Here is a 10,920-nt window from a genome sequence, read left to right on the forward strand (position 1 = left end):
TGGTCGCGACCTCATTTCCGACTTGAAAATGTTCCGTGGCAAAGCTCAAAACTTGATAAACTGATTACTAAAAAAATGCCGCTTGCCGAAACTTACTCACGGCCTAGGAAGCTGATGACGTCTAACATCATCGCGATCCCCATATAAAGGCGAACGACCCCAAGATTTGGAACCATCGTCTGTGACTGAAGCATCCAATCGGCCCTAACCAACTCTAGGAATATACCGTTAGCTTTAAATTGCGATTGCAATCAGACTTCTTTCAGTAAATGATGGGTATTTATATTTATTTTGATGGCATCTTTTGGCGAAGGTGGTGCCTGGTGCCCATACTAATATCATTATACGTTGCATTAACTCGCGCGCGGCGCGAAGAACAATTTTGAATAGCATAAATCTGCTTGAAAATAATATTGTTTATGTTGATTTACGAAAAACTTTTGAGCCTGCTTCAAGCCTTCAAAATTCCGGACATTTAGGCATATTTTAGAAATTCCTCCCGGATGCAGATTTTTCAGTGAAATTCCGGACATGTCCGGGAAATTCCGGACGTATGGCCACCCTATTCTATGAGAACACGAACGGGAACGTCATGACGTCGTGTGACGTCATTTTGCTAATTTGAGAACTCTATATATCCCTGACTGAAATGTAGGGCTGGAATTAGCAAAATATATAGAACAAAATATATAGAACTCTGTATATCCCTGATTTCAGTGAATTGATATCTATATTAACGTACGCGATACCTATAAGCGACGACTCCGGCCACATAATGCCACAATGCTGAAGTACATATTGACGTTTTAAAAGTCGCCAAATGAATGAACTGGGGTAATCAAATGATATAATACTGCAATAACTTCGCTTCTAGTGGTTGGAATAGGCAAATTTCTACTACTATTTCATCTCTACTGACAGCCTAACAATTTTATGGGTTGAAAGAAAAATTTTGAATTTTTTTTTTTTCATTTTTTAATGATAAATTCAAAACTTTCTACTGCAAGAATCTCGCTTCTACTGGTTGGAGCTGAGCCAAAGTTGGTGTGCAGCGTTTTTTTTAACTAACCTAACAATTTTATCAAGTAGTCAGTGACATCTGAAGGAAAAGATTTTTTGAACAGCCCTGAGGTACATTGGCGTTTTGAGACAGTAGCGGTCGTTTGATCAAGTATAACGAAATAGTAATGAATGGACTGATGTAGTGATTCGTCAGCGAATACTAAATACGCCAAACATATTTCATTCCTGTGCCATATAGACGCCTGTAAATTCGATTGGACCATAGGCTCTACAGTAGCCTATGTAGGGGAGATGTTGTAACGATGGATCACTGCATGGGAACGAAATCTTGAAAAATTCTCCATGATAAATTCCATGATTATTGATTACACTCCATGAATTTGCCTGCACTTGCATGCTGGCAGAATCTTTCCTTACATAAACAAAAACTTCGACGTGCGCGAGTTTTCGGGTCTCTGACAGAAGTTTTTTTGTTTTTGGGGATGTAAAATAAATTTCGATCGACGCATACATTTTTCTTTGTAAAAACCTTCAACACGAACAAACCAGGAATCATTTTTAATGCAAAGTGTAAGGCTTGTATCAGGCTATATAATGGCACATATTCTTTTATTCAATACCTTCCTTGAATGTATTTTTTTCGATTCATGTATAAAATTCATATAGGGTGGGCAGTGGCGGCTCGTGACAATATCGGGTGGTGGGGCAAGGGCTGCAAGCGACTTTTATCAAGATGACGTCACAATGGCGTTTTCCAACGTAAACAAGTAACTTAATGATGGTACGGTAACATGAATTTCCCGGCAACAGTGATTTTAACGTATGTGCCACGAGAGGTCTGCTGGTGAGCTGTGACTTGAAGTGTGGTAACTGCGTAAACGGCGTACGGAACAAAGATTCAACACGGTTCATGTTCGCATTGGACCTGACTAATTAATTATCTGCAGAAATGGAAATGACTATAACTCGAGAGATAGCGTAAGCCTAATTGGAAAGGTCAACGAATTCGGACAGATACGCAATTGATATCTCATAGATTGGGCCTGTCCTATTGAATCATCATTCTAAAGAACTAAGAATAGCAGCCTCGGAAATTTGGTCTCGGTAGTCGGTACAGCATAAGAGATTTTGGTCTTGAAACTGGAGACTGTAACACGACACATACGTTTTTATTACTGTCTTATAGGTGTGCTGCGAAATCGCCTTTGGAAAATATATTACCGAATAAATACGTGGATGAAAGCCTTAAACTTGGTACACTGTTACATGACATTATCGAGAAGTGGCCTCATGGCCCTTTTCGGTATGGTACACTGTCAAAATTAATGCGAACAGACCAACACCGAATTTTGCGTAAAATTTACTGAGGAATAGGCTGATCAAGTGATCAGCTGTTAGCCGCCATCGAAAACGAAATAACTATCGCGCTTGACAGGGGGTTGTAAGCAAATGGCTTGAAGGCCACAATTTCACGGTGAAATTGACATTGGAGAATATATTATCAAAGTAAATATTTGAATGCAAACTGAGAATGATATCATCATCTCAGTTAACGTTACCGCAGATACACCGGCTTTTGCGTGAAATCCGCAATGTGTTGTAGGCTAAAGTGTCAGATCGGAGCACATCTTTACCACACTCGACCTTGATAACGAAATTACTGCCCTAATCATTGAGTGTCAACCTTGAGACTTGGCACAGCGTTCGATACTAAAATCAAGACATACCGTGCAAAAGCTTATGACGGATCTAGGTAAGGAGCATCGTTAAAATCAATAGAGACCAATACCGGCTTTGCGTATAATCTGTTAGCGATAAATGACTAGTCAGCTCTCACTCGAACTAGGAAACCAAATTACCACTAACACAGTTCAGTGACAAACTTAAAACTTGGTACAGCGTTCGATACTAACATTAAGACTTACCGTGCCAAATGTCATAACCGATCTCGGTATTGAACATCGTCAAAACCAATGGATACCAATACCGGCTTTTGAGTAAAATCTGTTTGCGATACATGACGGATCAGCACACACTCAACTTCGGAAACGGAATTACTACCCTAAACTTTAAGTAGAAACCCTGAAACTTGGGGCAGTGTTAAATACCACTATCACGAAATGACATAACAAGTTTCAAGAGTTTTCATGGTGTGAAACCCCATTAAAATCGACCTATACCAGCAAAGGTCGACTAAACGCAGATGACGGTAACAGAGTTGAGCTATAGATACGATTGTTACATCACACCTTAAGGGCACAGAGCTATCGTGCCCCGGTTGCTCGGTAATTTTATGAATAGGAGAGAGTAAATCACCGTTTCTTTATTGTGCGCGGCTTTGAGAGAATAGACAGTGAAAGCTTGTTATGAGCGCTACCGGGGCAAGCCCCGGCTAGGCATTCGCAAAGCGAAAACACAGAAGAGAATTCGATTTTCGCAGAGACTTCGCTATATATGGGCATTTACAAGCGAAAGGACAAGAAGTATACGATTTTCGCTGTGATTTCGGTTTATATAGATAGGTGTGCGTCTATAAATGGTGAAGAATTGTTATTGAACAGAATTTTAGGTGGGGCAATGCCCCAGTTGCCCTATAGGACGAGCCGCCACTGAGGGTGGGCATGGGCACCGATGATACAATAGCCAAATCAAGCAAAATAGTTGGACTAACTAATTATGCAACAATTTAAACATGCCTACACATACAGAAACTCTTTATGTAATAATTTCCTGCCATGTTTTATTTATATAGCGAGGTATTTGGAAGTCACAATGTCGATTTACGGGCAATATGTATATACCCTCAAATTTACAAGCTCGATTTTATGGCAACATTTGGGTTATTGTTAATTCAATTTTTTTACACGGTTGCGACCAAACATTCTTCTTTGGCTTGCTGTAGCTTCGATTATATTACACAGTAAGAACAGTTGTAACATTCGAGATTTAGAGAGTATATCTGATAGTTCCTCGAGTCGTGTGCCTTTAGACCCACCGCGGGTGGTGACCTATCATACGTTCGAGCAACAAATTATGAACGTTCATAAATATTCATACATATATGCGCGATAGGTAGAGCTAGTATCAAAGGGATGAGCCACCAAAAGATCTGCTGTTATCGGCTGAACATTTTAGGGCCAGAGATCATTTTCCTATTTTGATCCATCGGTACCATGCACAAGCACATCTCTTCTATTCCTTGTACTGTAAACACAAAGCACATATGCGTTTGAGCTATAAGAGGGGAGTGGCTCACTTGTCGCTTTACCTGAAAAAGAAGTTCGATCCTGTTAATTTCTACGATGTAAATTGGTAACTGTCACCAGATACCTCTATTCGGGCTTATGGTACCGGACAACACTATGAAGTTTTTTCAATCTCGAATCAGTGTTTACTCACATTCGCCCGGATGTAAATTTGGGTCGCGACAGCACCAGAGCAATCTTTCAATATGTATGTAGCTAATATTCGTCGCAACTCGCGCGATATCCTGTGGATAGTTTGTCCAATTCCGAGTTCGCTGTGTTGGATACTACAGGGCCAAAACACTATTTCGTCAGGCCCCGCCCAAAGCGCTGGTCTTGGACCCCCAGCATTATAAAGCAAACGAGGTTACGCATGTAAGCAAAATTAAGGAACTCGTCATTTTCTCACAAGGACAGTGACTCTGGCGTATCAAACCACATCAGGATTATGGCTGATATGACACAACAAAATAATCGAAGCAATGTATGTTCTTCCTGTCGATGTACCATTGTGGCCCACGTTCTTTTACCTAGTCGCGGGAAGCGCGAAAAATAATTGATGCTCAAGATTGAATTTTGTCTATAATATTGGTAATTGCCTATATTGATATTAATTTTTCACCCTCTCTCAGCTCATGTGATCAGATTTACTGATAAAGCTGAGGAAGGTGGAGACTTCCGATAGCAAGCGCAGGAGTATTCCGTACCAATGAACAATTGGCAATATATATATCAGTGGTTCTCAGCCTTTTTGACCTCGCCGCACACTATGAAAATGAAAAATAGTTCGCGGCACACTAGCTTACAGTGGTTCTCAACTTTTTTTGGCTTACGGCACCTGCAGACTACCAGAATACTTGGCAGCACCTACAGTAGGGTTACCATATTTTAGAACTGGGAAAGAAGGACACTTTTTAAAAAATTTCAAACTTAGAATACCGGAGAAAAATCTTGAAAAAATGGTAAATATTTCCCACTTCGCGGTCGGTTGACTAAAAACAAAGGCCGACGTACTCGCTCAGCTCCCAAAATACAGTTAATTCTTTCTCATTATTGACTAAAAAAAGTCGTCGCTTTCGTTCGAACCACGAATTTCCTATGTATATGCCCATTCTTACTAAGATCCGTCCACTATATTAGCTCTAAAACGTGGAAAGGAGGACAAATTGTTAAAAAAGGACGACATTTAGGCATCCTTGGAGGACATTTACAAAAACCCGAAAAAGGAGGACATATATCCTCCTAAAGAAGGACGTATGATAACCTTAACCTACAGTCGTACAGAGGTGGTCTCTGATGAAGTACTTCTATCTTTCCGGAAAACTCAAGTAGGATTTGCTCTACTTTGAAGAATAAATTACTTCCATATCTGCAGACATGTCACAAATACGTCTACGAATAGTAAGTATCTTTTGACACGGAAATCGTTTTCAATTCTTCCTCATCTTTGGTTCCAAAGATATCAGTACAATTCTAGTGCAAGGTGGAACAATAACGTTCTCCGCTTCCGTGTGAGGTTTAGAATTTTTAGCGATTACCTTTGCTACCTCATAACTAGCCAGATGCGATCTTGTAGAAACTTCAGTCAGCGCTGTTATACTATTTCATAAGATTTGTTCGACAATAAACTCTGCCCGCTACCGCATTGTCGATGTAAATAACCATCGCGTTGAAGAGACCAAGTACGTCTCCACAGACGAATACAGAGGATACAAGGACACTAAACGCATTTCCACGCGGATCGTTTATAGCACGCGTGAGGATAGCAATATCTAAATAGTTCTACTGGCGGCAGTCACCCGCAATTCAATTATAATTCCAACAAACCGGAATGATAACCTCAAAGGCTGGGAAATTTGTTAACTGATATAATTTGATCAACTTTACTTCTCACCTATCAGATTTGTTGCTTGTAATGTAACATTGCGCTCCGCGCCCAGATTTCAACGGGAGTGCCGGCACGCTACTTAACAATCATTTTGTGGATGGCTATTATCGTTTGTCATTCGAATTTTTAAACGTGAATACTGAACACCAATTCCAAAGCAGTTCATTTCTCGCATCTGATTAGGAAGACAATGACGATTTGAAAACTGCATTGTCATACAGGTGACGCCATGTCTGCTTTCCTCTGCGTTCACCGTTCAATCAACGAATTGAGCAAAACTGAATTCAGCCTTTCAAGGCAGCACGCTATGTGTCGGGTAGAGCGAATTCGCGGGGGTGTTAATTGTCAAATGTACGAACTTTACATGGAGCCCGATTTTTATTATTGATCGTTTGCTATAGACCAGAATTATTTCTCGCATGAATCCGAAATTATGAATATCTCTCTCGCGGCACCCTTCCGAGACGTAAATGGCACACTATAAAGCAGGGGTTCTCAACTTTCCTTGCGTAACGGGCCGCATTTTAACAGCAAAAAGCGCTGCGGGCCGCAGAACATTATTATCGTATATTTGTGGACGATACTATTATATTTAGGCTAATATAGCCTATTTACCAGTCGTGTATGGGCATTTTGTTTGTATGCATTCTACAGCATAATGGACAGCGTTCGTAAGCTTTCAGTTGCTGTTTCTAGTGAGATTGTTGCGTAAATCCCTTCATGAAGCGTGCATTGCATTCGTTCCCAAGTCGGTATGTGCACCTTCAAAGCCTTGCACCAGAGAACTGAACTCTCTGTTTCAATGCGTGAGCGAGCAAGTATAAAACTACGGTAACTTTTTCTTTACAGAGGCCATTGTCACTTAAGGCTCTCTGTGATATGAGAAGAAGTCTCACGTCCGGGGAAATTTCTGAGCAAACCAATCAACCATTCTCCTTTCCTTCCATGGCTGATGCCCTGCACCTATAGTTACAGAAGTCAGCTTTGTTAAGTTGATGTTGTTTGCTAGTCCCATCTCCCCACGTTTGCCCAGCCAGCATTACGTCTACAAATATATCCACTCTGATAGAATACCCCAATACAATTAGCGTTGCAATGTCCGTAGATTTTGTCCAATGCTAGGTTAAAGTAGTCTGCGGGGCAACGTGTTTCAAAACATGCGACAAAAGATTAACTGACATTGCTGTTACCATTCTTGTCACGGTTGAATCAGACAACTGCAGCTTCGAAATTTGTTAGGTGAAGTTGTCCTTGCTGCTAAACTCCGGAAACAGCGGAGATTCGCACAGTATAGTAACGTTTTGTTGGAGAAACACCTTTTTTAACAGATTTCATGGGTTTAGCGATATACCAAGCAATTTTGAATCATGCGTTTTTAACGTCGTCGGCAATCTCAACAATGCCTCAAAATATGGATTGCTCAGCCTGAGACCTAGCTAGCAACCCTTTTTTCTAAGATCAGGTGATATGTGTAACTCGAGATGGACTGTCCGAAGACCTATTCAGAACAATAAGAATCTAAACTCGACCATATATCAAGAAACCAGAAAACATTGAAGAATGAGAATAAATCAAACGAAACAGAGACAGAGCGATAAGAGAGCTTTAGTGGCTAAATTGATACCGTATGCAACAATACTGTGCCGGTAGTAATTGCGATCATATTGAAAGATCTCGCGGGCCACAGAAAAAGCGTCTGCGGGCCGCATGCGGCCCGCGGGCCGCGGGTTGAGAACCCCTGCAGTATAAAGTGTGCCGCGGCACACCGGTTGAGAACCACTGATATGTATTAATGGTTTCGGCCAACACGAGGCGGTCATTTTCGGCCAAGATTTTATTCTTCGCGAAGTCGCATGTTGGCCGAAATTTCAGAAGTTTTGTTGTGTCGTGGAGCGGTAATTGCCGGCGCTAAATACTTTTTTTTTTAAATGATGCGATTGTTTTTCTTGGGCGCTGAGGGTACCCATATTAAAAAGCAGGCATTCAATTATACATCAAATCACGCGAAGCGCGAAGAAAATATTGAAGTTGTAGGAAATGTATTTTATTATGCTGATTTTCGAAATAATTTTGGGCCCCCTTCGAGCTGGGGGGTTTGGGGTGTGGCAGTTGCGACCTCGAACATATAGCTGTATAATAGCCAATACGCGAGACACGTAGAAAAGTCGTTACTATACAATATGGTTTGATCATGAAAACGTCTGGACCTTTGTTTTGACGGTTTGAATGATAAGATTTATTGTCCGACACCGTCCGAGACCGTTGGGATGCTTTAGTGTAGAGGTGTGCAACGAGAGGGTGCAGGAATATGATACATAGGTATTTCAAGGTCAACCACTTCCGGGCTGGAACACATAGTAATAGTTCGAATAGTTCCGAACAGTTCGGTCCTTGTAATCTGAGTGAACAGTAGAATTGAGTACAAATGCGACCCTCATAGAGGAAAAGAATGCACCCCAATATGAAATCGCGTGCGTCAGACATGTTTCATAGAGCGCACTCTGTAAGCCACACATGCCCGTAAGAACATTTAGTATACCAATATTGAAAATGTATTCGCGAGATGATATTACAAAACAGATTTGGTCATTTGGGTCGCGATCTAAAAAGTATAAGAACCGCTGTCGTGCGTCATAGTATGTGCAGGACTTTGGCATCACGCTTCGGCCGCTACCTTTTGTTTGTCGGGTTCGCATCCTTCAATGGTTGTTTTTCTATTTCCAAAAATGAACCAGGATTGTTCAGCAATGAACCGCCCATAGCATGCGGTTAATAGGCGTTCTCGCACTATAGTCATTGGTATATGACAGGGTTGTAATGACTCGAGTCGCAATTTCTTGGTGACTCGAGCGAGATAGTGTAATGGTTATGCGTCCGGCTTCTCGAGCGGTAGGTCGTGGGTTCGATCCCCGGCCGGGTCATACCAAAGACTCGAAAAATGGTATCCGCAGCTATCCTGCTAGGCGCTCAGCAATCACGGATAGCATGGAGGAGAAAAAAAACGGGGGCGCAGACTAGATGACCTCATGGGGCCGTATCGCAACTCCGTCGCCAAAGCATCTCGATGGTGCAGGCGAGAAAGAATATCATATCTCTCTCTCTCTCTCTCTCGACTTGTCAACCCGAGTCATTTTTATAAATATGGAAAATGATCCGACTCGACTTGAGCCAATTTGTGTGATGAGTCCACTCGTCACTTGTACTCGAGTCATTCCGCATGACTCGACCAAGTCACATGACTCGTGAGTCTCACGGAAAGGTCAGGCATTTCATTGTAAGTGCGGAGAGTAGTAAGTTACCACACTATTGGTATTTCGCCTATCAGTACTGATATTCGTAGAATAAGGTGAGAAACTGTCACAAGTGAGGAAAATTACAATATTACGAATGCGTAGCATTTTATATCACCCAAGCAGAGTTGCAAAGAAGTGTTTTGAGTAGGACTTAAGCTAGAAACTGATCAGTGAATATAGTGATTTGCAGTTGGACTCGGGTCTTAACAGGTTAACACTAATATAACTCGGATGCGACCCTTTGCAACCTTACTTGGACTCGGACTTGACTCAGTGGTGTATTGAAAATGTCTCGACTTGACGCGAGTCGAAACTTAAAAAAAGTATGATTAACTTGTGACATGGTTACAACCCTGGTATATAATTGTATAATCTTTCGCAGCCCCTGAGCTAAGGCAAACGACCCCCAGGTTGAGAACCCCTACTTTAGTGGTACCCTGTTTATCAATTTAGGCCGTTTAGGGCCTAAATTTTAGGCGTATATATTACACTCTTTCCCCACTTTCCCCAAAACTGTCATGTTTGCTGTCCAATTGCAGTCACGTTCCTAAAATTAGCTCTTTTCTAATCGACCATAATCTAAATCTACATCGGTGACCGAAGTCGTAATCAGTTTCGCGGTGATATAAACATGTTTGCGCAATCAGAATCCAACCGTCACTGCGAAAGTAAATGAAGTTATTGCTAGCCACCCACTTCCCGTTTTACAAAGATGGAAGCAAACACAAAACACGTATATGCAACGTATTTTATTGTACAGATTCATAGATAAAAGTGATTTGAAGAATATACTGACACTAAATTAAAATACTTGGCAAATGCGTTTTACTATACAACTTATATACACTTGTGTCTCAGCAATCTGATGATACTGATGACTTGACACTATCTAGAATCCCACTATCCATATAACATCTATCTGAATCTACTCTAGCAGAAACATATATCGAAGTCTGTATAGCATCTTTAGAGAGAAACGACCTGTGTCTTATTAAAGCTACGAAGGAACACCGCGTCCTTGATCTGATGATATTGCTCCAGTCACGACATGAGAATGATGTTCAACGCTCTAGCATATTTACCGAAGAGCCATTAAACATCAATCATATTTGTCGTGAGGCATATCGTGACCATGTAATTGTGCGTGAGCGTTCGCCTTGAATGAATTGAATATTCTGGTGGAGAATATGTCTCGCATCTATGTGGCAGGCATGGTAGACCCTGTAGCAGTGATAAAATTACAGGGCGCTAACTTGCAGTCACTGCCATAATGACGCGAGACCGGATCCAACTAACGTATCCCGTATCGAGTTACAAACCCACTACGATGAAAGGGCTTCGTTGCAATGGGGCAGTCAGGTTAGACCTTGTTCAATTATAACACAAGGCGCTAACTTGCTATCACTGCCATGTTGCAAGGAGCTCGAATAACTGGTCAATCGAGAAAGGTCTACACTCGACCGCAATATTG

This window comes from Botryllus schlosseri, chromosome 11 (assembly GCF_051294905.1).
Source record: "Botryllus schlosseri isolate E-star chromosome 11, Bs_hap1, whole genome shotgun sequence".
In the NCBI taxonomy this organism is placed as follows: domain Eukaryota; kingdom Metazoa; phylum Chordata; class Ascidiacea; order Stolidobranchia; family Styelidae; genus Botryllus; species Botryllus schlosseri.